The sequence below is a fragment of the Erithacus rubecula genome (genome assembly GCF_903797595.1).
Source record: "Erithacus rubecula genome assembly, chromosome: 5".
NCBI lineage: Eukaryota > Metazoa > Chordata > Aves > Passeriformes > Muscicapidae > Erithacus > Erithacus rubecula.
This window is the reverse complement of record NC_136687.1, coordinates 38,587,173-38,604,157: the sequence shown is the minus strand read 5'-3', so window position 1 is coordinate 38,604,157 and position 16,985 is coordinate 38,587,173. Positions and strand designations below refer to the sequence as shown.

General features: G+C 39.4%; 1 long non-coding RNA gene across 1 annotated transcript; it reads left to right on the top strand.

Moving 5' to 3' along the window:
* Window positions 1-5,176: 5,176 nt before the first annotated feature.
* On the top strand, window positions 5,177-16,088 carry LOC306802894. The gene is made up of 3 exons (XR_013774508.1): window positions 5,177-5,246; window positions 11,028-11,148; window positions 15,426-16,088. It is a non-coding gene; the product is annotated as an uncharacterized lncRNA (long non-coding RNA).
* The last annotated feature ends 897 nt before the right edge of the window (window positions 16,089-16,985 follow it).

Genomic DNA, 16,985 nt, shown 5'->3' with positions numbered 1-16,985 from the left:
TTTCTGAGTTTGCATTTTAACTGAAATCAGGAATTTAGTGATGTTTATGTAGCATCAGCAGAATCAGCCTTTATTCCTTTCATACTTGTAAGCTTACCCTTGGTGTTGTCCTGATGATTGTGTCCTCATAATTTCAATAGCTTTGGCTGAAATTTCACTTTCGACTTCGGTATACTGCTAAAACAATCTTTGCAGCTGTGAATGTATTTGCTGCCTCCTGATGTGCTGATGCTATTCCTCTTTGCATCTCCTGCTAGTCTGAGTGTCACAAACAATTTCTTTCCCTTGTGTTGAAGTGCACTAATGCTGTATGCACAAGCTGCCCTTGATACTTAAGATGAACTTTTCTTGGGCATAGTTTCATTTGCAGCAGTTGGTGTCTTTGGACAACAAGGAGACATTTTCTCTTGAGGATGCATCTCAGTATCAGACAGATTGAAAGAAAATGTTGATCCTGTCCTAACTTGAACTGTTAGAATTCTTAATTCTTCATGCAAGTCAGAGGTGCCTGAGCAGCTTTCTCATGGCAGCCTGTATTGCAATGTTAACTTGCTGATTATTTCCTTAAAACAGTCTTTCATTCTGTGTACTGGTTGTCCTGATAAGATGTTCCTAAAGGAGTCATTTTTGTGTTTGGTATATGGAGTAGCCCAATTTGCAACTGTTTCTGCTGCAGGTACATGATAGGCCTTCCTTAGTCCAATGGGCAAAGACAAAGTAAGAAGTGCATAATTATCCAGGGAGGTAGTTGGCACACAAATGGCCAACAGTTGCTTATTTCTAAACAGTGAAAAACCAATAGTGCTCTGGTTTTTAAACAAGAGTTCTAAAAGCAAAAGGTATACTCTTTTTTTAATTAGGATAATCGACCTTTAATTCCCTTCTCCCGCTCCCTGATACTGCAACTATATTATCCAATGTTTTAATTCTAACACTGTTTGATTATGATGTAGACCTGTATCCTATTTTCCTCTAGTGAGCCATCCCAATGGCTTCCTGATTTGCTGCATAATTTCACCACAGCAGCAGTCCCAGTTCAGTTGATTCTGGAGTGCTGGATCTCTGAGCTGAGAGGGTCCTGCCCTCAGACCTGATGGGATTTATGAAAGTTGCCATTTGGTGTAGGTCACTCCAAAAAGGCATAGTGACTGAAGCAGGAGCTCCTTCATATTTCTGACGCTCTGAAAGTGTGCATAAGTAAAAGGCACACATAAATAAATGGGAAGAATACAAATTGCTGACCTGGTGAAAGCAGTCATGTCCCCCCTTCATCCAAATGAGCTGCTTGACAGTAGTTCAAGCTCCTGTGGCATGATGGGCTGAAGGTTCTCTTGTGGGCTGTCCCAATTCCAGCTGGATCCCTGCCTGCCTTGTGTCCTTGTGGAGACAAGGGCATAGAACTGACTTAGCTAGTCATCAGTGGTGTTCTTTTGATTATTCACCTAGGATAGTCAAGTAAATTGCTGTTGCTGCTGTTTGGAGTTTTGGGGTTGTAGGTTAATGTTTTATACATTATTTTACTGCTTTTCTTCTGTCTTCAGCTATATATCTTGCAGTCTTTGTCAATTTAGCTTATACCAATATTTGTTCCACATATAATCTTTCAGTGCACTGTACCAGCACAGTCTGTCCTTTCAGTCCCTCCTCACTGTTTACCTTCATTTACTACATCCAATTTGTATGCTTAATTTAGCCTGGACACCCTGTGAAAAAAAGTAGTATGCATTTATAAAATTTTATCAGTGGATAACTCTTGGCTTTTTTCTTTCTCAGAGCATGCTCTGCATTGCCAAGGTTACAAAAAAAAAACAACCCAAAACAAAACCAACCAAAAAAACCACAAACAAACCCCCAGTTCTCTACAGCTTTCTTAAATTATAGATGCACACTTAAATAGTTAAAAAAAAAACAAACCACTCCTTGCTCTGTGAAGGTCATCTTTTTTTCTGAAATATTATTTTATAAATGAAATGTGCTGGGATTTTAGAAACATGGAATTGGCCAGATGTACCCAATCAATACCTTTCACAAAACTGCTAAAAATATGTTCTTACAGAATACTGCATGTTGATGACATAGCATTTATTCTTATTAGAATAAATTGGATTTTTAAAAGATAAGAGTTCAGTTAAAGTTCCTGACCTCTTCCATACATACTTAAGAAAGAAAAATAGTGATAAATTTACTAAGACTGATATTGGTATAATGGTCTGGAGGATTTGAACAAACTGAATGCTTACCTCAATCTTCAATTTTTGCCCAGTACAAAAAAAATTACCTTAGCACTTTCAGCTTTTTGTTTCAAAATGGTGTATTCAATTCTAAGGAGAAAAATGTACAAGAGCATTGGTCCTAACCACAGAACAGACATTATACTAATCTGACCTTCACTCAGTAATCTTTAGGTATACTCTGGCCAAACAACAAGCATGCAGAACGTGTGTAATACACACAAATTAAGTCTTGAAAGCAGTTGGTTTTGCAAGACAGGGTGAGAGCAATTCCTTCCCTAGCCATTAGTGCTAGAAACATCAGTCAGATGAGATTAGATATTTTTATTTTACATGTCACATTTCTTCTCATAAATGAGTGATAAATTTAATTCAAATTAATACAAAGAACAAAAAACAATTCAAAAAATAATATGAGAAAATCACTACTTAAAATTATGTCATAAAAATTAATACCTGAAGAAAACAGTTCAGAATCTTATTCTTTAAAATCAGATTATCTGTATTCATAATGAGAACTTATATTTTTAAGTTGACAAGCAGATTCTGCCTGCTGATCATTACTTTGAGCTGGTTTTGGGTCTCCCTTTCGTCTCAGATGCAGTAAGTAATAAGGCATCTACACATATTTACAGATGAGTAGGGGGCTGGGGCAAACAAGGCTTGAGGCAAGCACAGTATGTTTAGCATATTTATGGTCTCCTCTGACTGTAGTGCACAGTGCAGGTGTTGCCAAGACCTATTCCCCTGGGATACAGGTTAAGGACATCACCAGGAAGCTTCCCAACCTTGATCTGCTACCTATTATTGCTGTTCAGTGTGGGTGCTGATGGAGCTGCAATGATCTCCAGCTGCCAGATCTGCTGGCTGCACTGGGGCACTTGAAGCTTCACAGAGATGAGCCACATATAACTAGACAGCCAGAAAAGGAAGATCAAAGAAAGCATTCTCCCCACGATGAACAAAGCTGGCAAATGGGTAACAAGGGACAAGGAGAAGGCTGATTTACTCAAGATCATGGAACAGATGCTCCCAAGAGCTATGTTAAGGTACATAGAGGACAGGGAGGTGATTTGGGACAGCCACTGTGGCTTCAGCAAGGGCAAGTCCTGGCTGACCCACCTAGTGGCCAGATCAAATTATTCTGTTCCTCTACTGCACTCTAGTGCAGATATGGCTTCAGTTTTAGAGCCCCCAGATGAGGAAATACATGGACATATTGGAGCAGATTCAGAGGAGGGCCACAAAAATAATAATAATAACCTCTAGACTGAAGGAGTTGGGATTGTCCAACCTGGAGAAGAGAAGGCTTCAGGAGGACCTTACCGTGGCTGTTGAGTGCTGAAACTTTTTAACAGGACTTGTAGTGGTAAGAGTGAAGGAGTAATGATTTTAAACTAAAAAAATATAGATTGAGGCTAGATATAAGGAAGAAATGTCTTACAATGAGAGTGGTGAAACACTGGAACATCTAAGACCTGCCCAGAGAAGTGGTAGATGCCCCATCTGTGAAAACATTCAAGGTCAGGTTGAACAGAGATCTGAGCAACCTGATCTGGTTGAAGATGTCCCTGCTCACTGCAGAGGGGTTGGACTAGAAGACCTTTAAAGGTCCCTTTGAACCCAAACTGACCTATGATAATCCATATATTGACAAAATATCAGGACCTTACCTGTGCCCAAAAGATCTGCTACCTTTTTAAGATACCAAAAAAACATCTGGAGAATAATGTGGACACTAACAAGGCATTGGGATATTGTGTTTAAAAAAGTGGCAGAGAGAAATGGGGAAATCAAGGCAGTATTCCTAATATTCCTGATACCAGTTTGTGCCTGAGTGTTGCAACGTGCACCAACAGGAGCATGTGAATGTTACAGATAGATGGTGTAATTGCATATAGTCATAGTAGAAATTAGAAGAGGGAATAATTGCATATAGTCACAGTAGAAATTAGAAGAGGGAAAGGCAGGATCAAGAGGAAGGCAGCTGAAGGACTATAACTGCTGGAACTTCAGCAATGAGATCTGGACTGCTCTGAGGATGTGCCTGTGTGCCTGCTGCTGATGGGCAGCAATGCTTCCCACATCTGTTTTGTCTTTTCTGCAAGATTTGCAACTTAAGTGCTTGGCACCTTGCATATGTGGGCTGTGCTGTTTCAGGGAGAGGTAAGCTAACCTGGAAATGCTTTATGACCTTTCTGTATATATGCATTGCAGATTATTCCTCCTTATGTATGAGGCAAGGCTGAGGGATAAGTGTCAGCGTGTGCTGGAGACCTCCTGTGCTGGCTCTGCAGAACTGCACTTCACTGGGAAGGCCTGGAAAGCCTTTTGGGGTTTCTCCATTAGCTACAGTGCTGCATGTCTCTGCCTAAAAAATTCTGAGATGATTACTTAGTAGTGGAGAAGTATTTTGCCTGAAGATACTGCTGCAAAATCCTTCAATTTTGAAGTAATCGTTTTGTAAAGAAAATTAAAAAGAGAATCTTCTCTTAAGGTAGGAAAAAGACTAAAAAAAGCATCCAAATTTTAGAAAATGGTATGGTACCCACACATGGTAAACTAGTCATGTATTGAAGAGCTATGTTAACTATAGAGTAAATTTCAGATACGCTGAAATTTCAGGAGAGATTTTTGTCTCTCTTCTCTTTTTACAGCCTGTTTGATCGTGAGGCAGCCCTGAGTTTCTGGCAATGGTTAGCATGTTCCATGGAGAATGGAAGAGTTGAGAAGGTGATGCTCTCTCCTGTCTAATCCCACTTAAATTATTATAAATAATCCAACTTCACTGTCTTTATTATTCCATTTTGAGCAGTCTGCCTTCAAGTCCAAGTTCTGGGAGCACATGTACTCCTGTTTATATTTGGAGGTTGTTAATCTAAAGACAAAACTTGTGATGTGAGGTGAATGAATGAAATTTTTCTTTTCAGGACTTACAGGAACCTCTGTGTATGTGACCAAACTTTATTGCATCAAACACATACTTTTATTGCAGGAAAACATCGTCACTAGCCAGTAAGTAATCTCTAGAACTGAGGTCTCTTTTCTGGAATGAAATATTTGTCTCTGTAAACTTAGTTATATTAGCTTTCCATTATAAGTTCATGGATGTAGCACTTCTGAGTGTTTGAATGTTAGAACTTTTTGGTTACACTAGGTGTCAATGTCAGGTGCTGTTACTGTACGAGTATCAAAAGACAAAAATGAGATACCAACTGCAGAGTGAGAAAGAAATTCTTGTTTCCTGCATGGATTTTCTGATATTTCAAGCCCAAAAGGTTTTCAGTGCAATTTTCTATACATCAGCAGAATACTGACTATACATCCCAGGTGTGATGTCACATTTCAAAGAGATGAGAGTTGAACATGAGTACAATATCATGAAGAATTTTTTAAATTCAGGAATGGACATTATTATCTTAAACACATCATTAAAATAATGAAAATTTATGGATTTTCTTCAGAAATTACTAAATACTTGGGGGAGCAATTACCTTTTGCAAAACATGCTATTAAAAAGCCTGTTTTAAGCTGTTTTTTTACAATATCAGTACTGGGAAGCAAAAATGATCCTGGAGTTTTTTGGAAAAAACATGCACCAAATGCTGTGAGCCTTGTTTAAAAAAACAAAATCATGCAAGCTGACAGCAGGTGGCTCTTTTCAACTGGAACTACCAACAACAAGTGTGTGACTGAATTTACTGGCAGTCAGCAGGCCATCTTGGATGGGGACTGGTATGCAAACAGGCCAATTATTCCCACTAGCTATGCTTCCAAGCTGATGTTCCACTTGACTACTTGGTCACTGCCTTTAGGTGAAAAAACCAAAACTGCAAATATATTTTAGTAGTGGAAGACACATAGAAACAGTGATGTATTAGGAGCTGCCCATATCAAGACAAAAAATCTTTGCTCTGCAAGGTAACAAGACCTGTAGCTAAACACACAACTTCAAAATCTGTCAAAAAACTAGAACAGCTCTAAAGATCTCAAAATCAAGGGCAAATGCTGCTCAGCAGAATAGCTTTTGGAAAGCCTAAAGAAGAAACAAATTCAGTTCACAAGAGATTTAAACAAAAATTTTCCTTGTCAAGTAATTTAAACTGTTTGCATTTTTACTCATTGCTGAGCACAGATCTGCCTTTAAGCTACTTGACATTTGGAATGGTTTTCTGTGTCTCTTCTTGTCAACTCCTCGTGTTTAGCTTTGCCTGTGCACATGCTCTTGCCTGTTAAAAGTTTGTAACATTTGCAAGGCATAGCATGTGTAAGTTTTCACAGAATGGCTGAGGCTGGAAGGGACTTCTGGAGGTCATCTGGTTTAACTCACCTGCTCAAGCGTGATCACCTACAGCCAGTTGCCCAGGGCCATATCCAGATGGCTTTTGAATGTCTCCAAGTACTGTTCCAGGCAACCTCAGTCAGTGCTCAGCCACCCTCACAGCATTAAAAAAACACATTTCCTTGTGTTCAGAGAGTTTTTTACTTCCAGTTTGTGTCCATTCTCTCTGGTCCTGTCAGATATTACCTCACAAGTGTTAAGAAGAGGGGAAGAACCAACTCCCTTCACCTGTTGTCAACACTTCCAATGCAGTCAAGGAATCCACTACCCTTCTTTACTGCCAGTGCACATGGCTGGTTCATGATCAACTTAATGTCCATGGGGACCCCCCCAGGTCCTTTTCCTCAAAGCTGCTTCCCACCTGAGTAGCCATCAACATACCTTGGTGCATAGAGTTGTTCCTCTCCAGATGCAGGACTTACCCTTATTGAACTTCATGAGGTTCCTGGAAGCCAATTTCTCCAGAATGTCCAAGTTCCTTTGGATGGCAGTGCAACCCTCCATCAAATCATCCACTGCTCCCAGTTCAGTGTCACCACCTGCTGAGGATACACACTGCACCATCATCCAAACCTTTATTGAAAATGTTGTACAGGAGTGCTGACCCTAAGGATACACCACTTGTTATTGCTCTTCAGCTAGACTTCCATCAGTTTCCATCCCCTGGGCCAGGATGTTCAGCCAGTTTTCAGTCCATCTCATTGCTTGTTCAGCTTCTCTGTAAGATTCTTATGTGAGACAATGTCAAAACCTTATTGTTACCTTATTGTAAATAATATCCACTGCTCTCCTTCCATCTATCAGACTGGTCATTTTACTGTAGAAGTTTATCTCCTTGGTGTCAAGCATTACTTCCACTGAGTGATGTAAGGTTGACAACCCCTTAAACATTCCAGGCCTTTGATATGCCTGGAAATGATTTCTGGGAATTGCTACTCCAAAACACTGCCAGGGACTGAGGTGATGCTGACTGGAGTGTAGTTCCTGGAGTCCTTGTTCTTGGAGACAGGAGGGATATTCTTCAGTTTTTGAGTACTTCTCCCAGCTGCCATGATCAGATTATCAAATTGGCCTTGTGATGACATCTACCTGCTCTCTCAGCGCTTGCAGGTCATCATGGACTTGTAGGACATCAGAGCCCATAGATTTCTCTAAGTCCAGGCTGCCCAAGTATTTCTTGACTTCGTCATCTCCTACCAAGAATTCAGCTTCCTTGCTACAGATTTTCCCCATGATCTCTGGCAAACAGGGGTCCTGAAGGCCAGACTTGCTCGAATAGGCTGAGGGGAAGTCAGCATTTGGTACATCAGCCTTTTCCAAAATCCCCTGTCACCAGGGACTCTGCTTCATTCAGCAGTGGGCCCACATTTGCATGTAAGTGCATGTGTAATAAAGCTCATAAATGTTCATGGGTAATATTTTTGGAGAATTCACCTTTGAAATAATTTACTGTATTACCATAAAGGCCTTGCTAGAAGCATTGTGTACTAGCAGAACTCTCTTCCTTTAATGTATTAACTAACATAAGGGCCTTTTAATAAGTGAAACCATCACTTCTGTTTCACAATCTGTTACATTATAATCCTGCTCTACATACTGTTATTGCTGTTGGGGATAGATCCAGCTGGTACTTATTATCTCAACAGATTCATTGTATAATAGGAAACTCCATGTACTTGTACCAGTTAACCATAGCCTATTTTAGGTATAGAAAAAAAATAGTCTATATTAGTGGTAAGATAAAAAAAAAAAAGATGTTTTGAGAAAATGAGATGAGTTTTTTATCTTCCTTCTCCCCCTGCCCCCATTGGTATTTCTAGGATTTATTCAGGATTTTTTTTTTTCCCCCCAGTGGAATATCAGCCAAATTTCAAGTCCTTCAGTACATTTTATGTCTCTGTGTGCAGAGCTTGCAATGTATACATGGAAGTGAGAATTTTTGCAGCTGCAAAACTGTCACATGTAGGTTTTTAAAATGCTGCAGTTACGTTTCAAAATAATACTTATTGGCAGATTCATTCATGAGCCTGACAAAAAGCTTCTGCCTTCAAACAATGTACCTCTTACAGTCACCATCCTAATGTTGGATAGTCTAATAAGTTTTCAATCTTAAAATACGAAGATATAAATGAATAGAAATGGGTTGATTTTAAGAAGTTACTTCTCAGATGACAAGTTTCACACTTCCAAAATAGGATGTAAAGCAGTCCATCCTTTCTGCAGAATTAATAGACATTTTAATGAAAAATATTTGAATTCCTTTTTCTTAGCAAAATTAGCTTTTTCTGCTTTTGTTTTCTGTGTATCCCTTTCTACCCCTCAATGTGCAGCTTCCCAGTGTTACTTAAACCAATCCAAGCCCCACCTTGGCAAGCTGTTCTCACTTTGTGTTAGCACAGACATTTGATATGCCAGATACAGAAACTGATATGACTAGAAGCAACTTCAGGGGAAAAAAAAGTGTAGCTAGATCAGTTTCCCAGAGCGAGGGGTAACCCAGCAGAAGAAAAAGCAGTATGAGGCCAGTGAGGGTGTGGTGCAGAGCAAAATGATCCCATTTTGGCAACTCCAGCCTTCACTCATCCTATAATTCCTTGTCTCTCCAAGTTCTGTTATCTTTGCATGGTGCCTGGCTGACTCACTCATCCATGGAAATGCACAGCACTTGACTGGTTCTGCTGCCTGGAGCAGCTTTCTGCCCTTTCTGCCCTGTCTCCAGGCCCAGGCAGGCAGTGCAGCCAGGGGTTACAGAGGAATGTAGGGTTCTGGCTGTGCTGCAGTCTGCTTGCTTCCCAGTCCTGTAAAATGCTGGGTTAGATGATGCCATGCTCACACTGCAGCCAGGCTGCTTGTTACAATAGCTTTACCTGGAAATGATGTGACACTGCATGCGGATCTTCAAAAGAGAGGGTAAACTGGTGCTAGATTAAATATGATGTTTACTTTCTCCATTTAGACATCAGATGTAAATGGGTGATATATGCTAATATTAGTCTAGCTACTTGCCTTGTATTTCATCTGTGCTCTTTCTTGTATTTTGCTTAAGCTGCCTACCTGTACATATGATAACATATTTGTACTCTCTGTATGTATTTAGTAAGTGAGCCTCCGTGAATTTTTGATTCTATCTATGGTGTTTTTTCTAGACATAAACTGAAGTTACATTGTTAATGCAAAGGAAAAAGGCTGATTACATTGACATAAGAATCTGAAGGGGGTGAGCAAATGGTTCATAAAAGTGACTCTCAACTCATTGAAATAAGATACAATCCTGACATAGATTTTGTAATGAAAATAATGCTAAATTTAATAAACTCCCTTAACCCACTCTCAAAAAGAACCCCAAAGCTACCACCACAAAAACAAAACAAAACCAACCAACCAAAAAATTCAGTTCTCAGTTTCAGGAAGCTGATTTCAAATTGGTTAACTTCAGTTTACTTTCTCAGAAGAGCTCAACTCTGGTATCTAAGGAGGTAGAGGAATGCAGTAAATCATAACATTTAAATCCAACCAAAACCCCAAGGTTTTGTTAGTAAAGTGTTATGAGGAAATGCAAGGATATATATTCTAAGAAAACGCGTGTCTGTGAAGAACATGGAGACTATCTTTAGTGAAAACCCTCAAATGTGAAAGAGGACACTGCCATTCAAACTTCTTCACCACTCTATGACAGACTTTGTAAACTTCTTGATACCGCAAGAAGTTAACTCAGGTGAAATTGCCAAACAGGGCACATGAACCTAATATGTCAGTGCTATTAATCTTACAGAATAGTTTACAGAGAGGGGCCCACCTGGGGTCTGCAGCTGTGACACTTGATTTTGACCGTAACTTAGAAAATCTGCTCTGGGGCAGAGTTAACAAGTAATGTTGTGCTGGTACCTGGTGACTGGGTTGTCATGGTCCTTGTGGTGCCTGGCTGAAAGGGAATATTTCCTAGGATAATTTTTAAAGCAGTGTGCTCCTCCTGAGATCATATTTTTTTTGTGTTTGTGTGTGTGTTGTAGAAGGTATTATTGACACCTGTGTCAGCAGGTTGAACACCATTGAAATGGCTCTTGTTGCCCATCTAACCCCCTACAGAGAACTCTAGCAACAACAGCCACCTGCGCACCTGCAAGTCCCAGGCCAGGATCTGTGATTTCTTTTGTTGGACCTAAAAAGATTCAGCTGAAGGATGCTGTTGCAATCATGCTAGAGAGAGGTGGATGATGACTAGACTTAACATAGCTGCTGTTTGAACTGGAAGAGGTGAAGAAGCATTTAACACTTTTGAGCTGGGTTTGTGTACTGTTGAAATTTATTCTCCTTCTCTATGGCCTTTGAGCTGTCAGAAGGCAAAGCAACAATTGCTTTTTTGGTCTCTGTGTATGTACATGTGTATGTATGTACATATGGGTGTATGAGTTCTGAGTTAAACCTTAATTAACACATCTCTTCTAATGCTGCAGGTAATTCCATCCAGCCCTAAGACACTTGGGATTTCCCTCTTTATATATGCATATATATTCTAGGCAGAATGAATCTTTTTAGATTTTTTTACTGCAACACAGATGAACCACAACACACAAGGTAACTTTAAAGACTAATTAATATAGTGTTAACGATTTTTCTTGGAAAGTGAAGCTTAGTAGTGTTTGTAGATTAAACATAGAGCTAGAAATCAAGTCTGAAATTAATTTTATTTGGAAACAGTCCTGGCTCATTGTTTTCTATTGGTTTTGATTATTGCAAGGTCGGGGAGAGGGGGAGAGGATGATTTAATATTTGAAGCACACGTGGTAGGAACGTGACGCTGTCTAGAGAGCTGGTTTATTTTGGTTTCGGTTTCTCCAAGACTTTGGGAATTTCCCTCCCGCGGCCGCCCCTGCCGTTCCGCCGCGGTGAGCGGGCGCCTCTTAGCGGCGACGCGCGGGAAGTGCAGGGCAGCTCCGCCCCGAGGGCTGGGAAATTCACATGCAGAGAACGCCGCAGTCCAAGGAGAGTTTAAGGGTATTTATTTAACCAGTGCGCTGTTCTGTAGATTACCACTTCTGCAATCTAAACACCGCCTCTTTCTGTGAGCCTTCAGATGTACAGTCTGTAGGTAAATTACATATTAAAAGGCTTACAGCTCTCAATTGCTCCACATAACATGGAGTTAGTACCTTCCCTAATGATTTTTGCACTTAATCTAAAAAAAACCCAAACCAACCCAAAACCTCGTATCATTTTGAACTATTTGTAGTTTATATTATCTAATTGGGCAAAATAATATCACAGGCTCACAGGCTTGCATCCTACACAGAGGAGCTTTCTATGTGCTGTGCAGTTTTAGTGCAAAATACAAATATAGCTAAATCCAAATAGTGAACCAGGGCAATTAGGTGAATAAGTGTTAACATTATTGTTGTTCATCAAGTGATTGCCTGTATCTGTGTTGATTCTCCATTCAGTCTGCTCTCCATTTACATTGTTTTCTTCAATGTAAGGTTAGGTGACTTTTAGATACCTACATTCAGGATCTCTGTTTGGAAGGGCTCTTACTCTTGGAGCTAAGTTCAGTTGTGCCTGCACCAGTATTTATTAGAGGTGCCATAGGGAACCTGTTTCTTTCTTTTCTAGTCTTAAAACCTTCATACCAGCCAAGAAGCATTTAACTGATTCTTTGTTATGTCTGATATTCTAAATCAAGTCTTGACTTTAGAATACCAAAATACTGAATGCTACAGTACGTGAGTTTTTTTGCTATGATGTTGCCACACTACAAGTTCCATTGTTTCTGCAAGCTTTACTGTTTAAATATGTCCAAAGTGACCTAAAAATTTCTGATAACTGAGCTGTGTAACTATTTGAACAGCCCAGACCTTGCTGTGTTGGAAGGAATGACTGCAAGGATCCTGCATTTCTGCAGACAGAGACTGAGACTATCAATATAAGGATATTACCCTGAGTTCAGCAAACAATATTTTGTTGGAAAACATATTTAGACAGAAAATTGTGTAAGTATCCTTACACTGCCATGAATCAGCATTGAGTGCAAGTGATTTAGCTTAAAATTCCCTTTTGAAAAGGATCTCTTGTGTGAAACAGCTACATGTTTGTTACACAGTATTTATTGTTTGGCAGCACTGAGAAGATCCAACTCAGAATGGATTCATTCGTAGCTTGAATGGTTATAAAATAATACACATAAAAAGACAATGCCTGACTGTGGGAGTTCAGCTAGTTGGGGTGGATGGTAGGCAGCCTTCATCAACAACCACAGCATCAACTTAAGGCCTTGGGAAGTGGGATACTAAGAAGGGAGACACTGTGTTCAGTTAGGGTGAGAAGCATGGAGTTATGGGCGCAATTATGTTAATAAGGTAGTTCCATATAAGGTTCTTAGTTATGAGTTTTGATTGGTTAGCAGCCTATCCCATATATGACAATGTTTTTGACTCTCACTGTTCATTTGTTCCCTACCCCTCAGGTAAGATTATATAAGGCTCTGTTCACCCCATTGTTGGGGTCTTTTGAGGTAGCCCCATACAGTGTTTGGTTGATGTACTTTTGCTAGCACTGCTGCTATTATAAAATTTCTTTTCTACGTTACTCCATCTCATTGTCCTGATTGTTTCATTTGCCACTCCTGGCTGGCCTGGTCCTGAGTCACAGAGCTGAATTACGACACCTGGCTGAAAAGGAATCTAATATTAAGGTTTGGATTTGAACAAAAGTTACTGGTCAGGAGCATGAATGCATCTGAGTAGGAGGAAGCTTGGTGTTCAAGGACTGAGCTGATGCCAGTGTGCCAGTGCATATTGGTGTGTTCTTTTTAGATCAATCTGCTGATTATTCCCAACTACCACATTTTACTTTGCATCCTGGAGCCTCAAAGTGAGTGAAGTTGATTCCTCTTGAGTGAAACACTAGCAGAAGTGCTCCAGGAACTATTTAATGTTCTTCAGACATAGATGGGTGTTCTGTTCTTGAGGGAAAGTCCAAGATGAATAAACGGACAAACCTTAACCATGTCTGGTGTAGATGGCAGGTCCACAGGACCGAGCAGTTTCCATTATAAATTTCCTCCTATTTTTCCACAGTGTCTCCTGGTAGTCTACAGTCTACAGTGTCACATGCTGCCACAAAAAAAGACTTCAAAAAAGATTATCCTGGCTGATAGAGAATTACAACACTGGTTGGCAAGATGTGAACTTACCTGAAACTAGTTTTGGGTAAGTAGCCTGAAACTTGAAGTTAGAGTGAAGAAGCAGGGAGGTATAGTGAAAGGGAGAGGGCACCCCTTTCAAATACTCTTTTCTAATTCACCTAAGTCTCCCTGTCCCAAAGAAAAGCATTATTATGGATTCAAAGTAGTGTATAAAAGTGGACAAAACCTTTTCTTCAGGAACTCATGCCAGATAAAAGAAACTTACAACGTAATTAAAATAGAGTCTACAAGAAAAAGAAAGATGTCTTTGTCCTAAGATAGAGCAATTTATTTTCAAGAATATGTCTGCAGTTAATCACCCTCTGCTCTTTACACAAACAAATTAGACATTGATTTTTTGGGGAAAGATCTTCTGTATATGTTCCTCATTAAATTAGTGATGTTTCAATCCTAAATGTTTTTTAACTGGGTTCAAGCAAATTGATTTGCACATGAATGATGATCTGTGAGACAATAATAATGTATTAATAGCATCTTCTGTGTTACTAGCAATGATGTCATTAGTGTAATAGGATATTGTAGTTAGGACTGAAGGCATATATCTACTGTGAACTTAGTTATCATATGAAAATTGAACATCAGAGAGATGTTCTGTTACTAAAGTTTAATCTTGTATCAAAAATAGCTAATGTTTCAGGAGCCTTTGTTGTCTTGCATTGTAAATTTTCTGCTCATGACATAATTAGTGAAAGGAAGATGACTATTCTTTTCTGTTTCTTCTTGGTTAATAGCCTTTAATGACATAAAATAACAATGTTAAAGGCACTTGTCTCTATAGTGTGGTGAATTTTTCTGCACTCTTTTGGTGCAATGTATCATACTTCCACAGATGCCTAAAATGGAGGATCAACATACTGCTATAGTAGAAAAACAAGAATTAAAGCTTACAAGAGCAGTTGCTATTAAATTCTGTTATAATAGTGAAAATGAGATCAGGTGTTAGATATATGTATTTGCTATGGAATCTGGCTCTCAGACCTTAGAGATGGAGTATCAGTACTTTTTTGGTATGTGGGTAGGCAAGTGAGCAATTCTTCACTGCGACCAAATGTTGCTGCTATCTGTGGTCTCTGGACCTACCTGGAACACACAGAGAGTCATTCTCAAACTTTCAGGGGAGAGCAGCCATGTGTGTTTGGGTTTTCCCACTGAATATGAAAATAGAGTACTGCTAGGGACTGTTCCCTGTGTATGTGGGCTGGAGTGTGGAGCAGTCTGTACTTTGCAGCCATGTCCATAAGGAACTCTTTTAAGTATCCAGTAGCATCACCTCAAGCCTCCTTTATCTGTGATTCTTGTTCCACCATTAAGTTTCATAATTCCCCTCCTCTTCAGTATCCTCAGAGTTGAAGTGAAGGGTGTCTCACCACTACCAGTTGCTGAGAGCTAAATTCACCAGCTAGCAACACTGGTCTCTGCCTTCACTGAGCAGAAAAAGGTGGATTTGGTGGGTGATTTATGGTGTCTCCCAAACTGCACAAGGAAAGACTTCCTTTCTTTTGACTCCAAAAGGTCCACAGATCAGCTAAATTGTTTCATTTAGGTAACATAAACTCTTTTCTGTGCTGACAATGCTGAATTCAAGTTATTTATTTCAGATACCTACTAATTAATTTTGTATTTTAATACAGATATTTTTTCTCCTTATTTCCAGTAGCTCCCTCCCCCGCATGGAAAGGTTGTTTCTCTAGCCTCACCAGAAAAATCTGATCTCCACTGACTTAGCACTGAGTGACACTGGAACATAATCAAGCAAACTCCAAAAATAGGAAAAAGTAGCAGCAAGAACTTCTGCTGTTGTTGAGATTCACTAAAATCTGGTGGGGGACCAGAAAGATGAGCTGTAAACAGTTGCACAATTTTTTTTTTCCTGTTAAAGGACATGACTTTTAAGGGGAACATGAGCCCTAGAGAAAATAGGTGGTTGCAAGGAGTTAACAAAAGGCCACTGGAAAGTTCAGTGCTACATTAGGTACCTACGAATCTGACAAGAAAACTTGGCATTGGAAAATCTAATTGATATAACAGAATTATATTAGGGTCTATGTAATTATGACATTGCAAAAATTCTTAAGACTTTCACACAAGCCAAAAATAGAGGTTAAATTGAACAATATACCTTATGTTTGCTGCTAAAGGAAAAAAAATGTTACCAGCAATAAGGTATACAGAGAATTGGTTTTTTTTGCACTGAAAAGAAAAAAAACACAAATAACTTACTTCTTGTGATGTGTTTATTTTCTTGCTATAAACTCACCAGATATGCTTACAACCAAATAAGTCATCATGCTGAGTAAATTTTTTCTGCCAGATATTACCTATTTTCCAGATGCTGCAATCTTTGACAATAGGACAGAGTTTTCTGAAAATGAATGCAGTAAATTGGTGGAAAAGTGAAGGCTTAGACATGAAGTTGTTAGAGCCAATCACCTCCAGTATAACAGGGTGCCCTGGTTCCAGCTAGGGTAGAGTTAATTTCTTCTCAGTAGCTGTTACAGTGCTGTGTACTGGATTCGGAATGAGAACGGTGTTGATAACACACTGGTGCTTTGGTTTTTTGCTAAGTCAAGTTTATTCTAAATCAAGGACTTTTTTCCCTGTCTCATGCTCTGAATGCAAAAAAACCCAACCAACCACCAAAAAAACAAAAAACAAACAAACAAAAAAAACCCACAAAAAAACCAAAACAAACACAAAAAAAACCCAAAACAAAACCAAAAACCCCCCAAAACCCAAAAAAAACCACCAAAAAACCAAAGCAAAACAACTGGGATGGAGCATATCTGGAACTCAAACTGACCAAAGGAATATTCCACGTGATGCAATGTCATGCCTGGTATATAAATAGGAAAGAGCTACCTGAAAGGGGGGACCAGCGTTTGGGTTCAGGAAGGGAGGTTTGCCATTAGTCAGCAGGTGCTGAACAATTGCATTGTACATCAGTTGGTGGCTTTTTTCCCCTTTTAATTAACATTGTTATTATTTCTTAGCATTATGACTGTATTTTTCTTTATTTTCAATTATTAGTCTGTTCTTATCTCAACATACAAGTTTTACTTCTATTTACTTCTATTTACTTGTATTCCTGATTCCACTGGGATGTGTGGGATGTGGGGGGAAGAGAGGAGGGGTTGAGTATAGGCGATGGAGAGGTGGGGACATTCCAAGTTTGAATCAGTAGCCTGTTTTATTGAGTATACAGGGAATTTATATA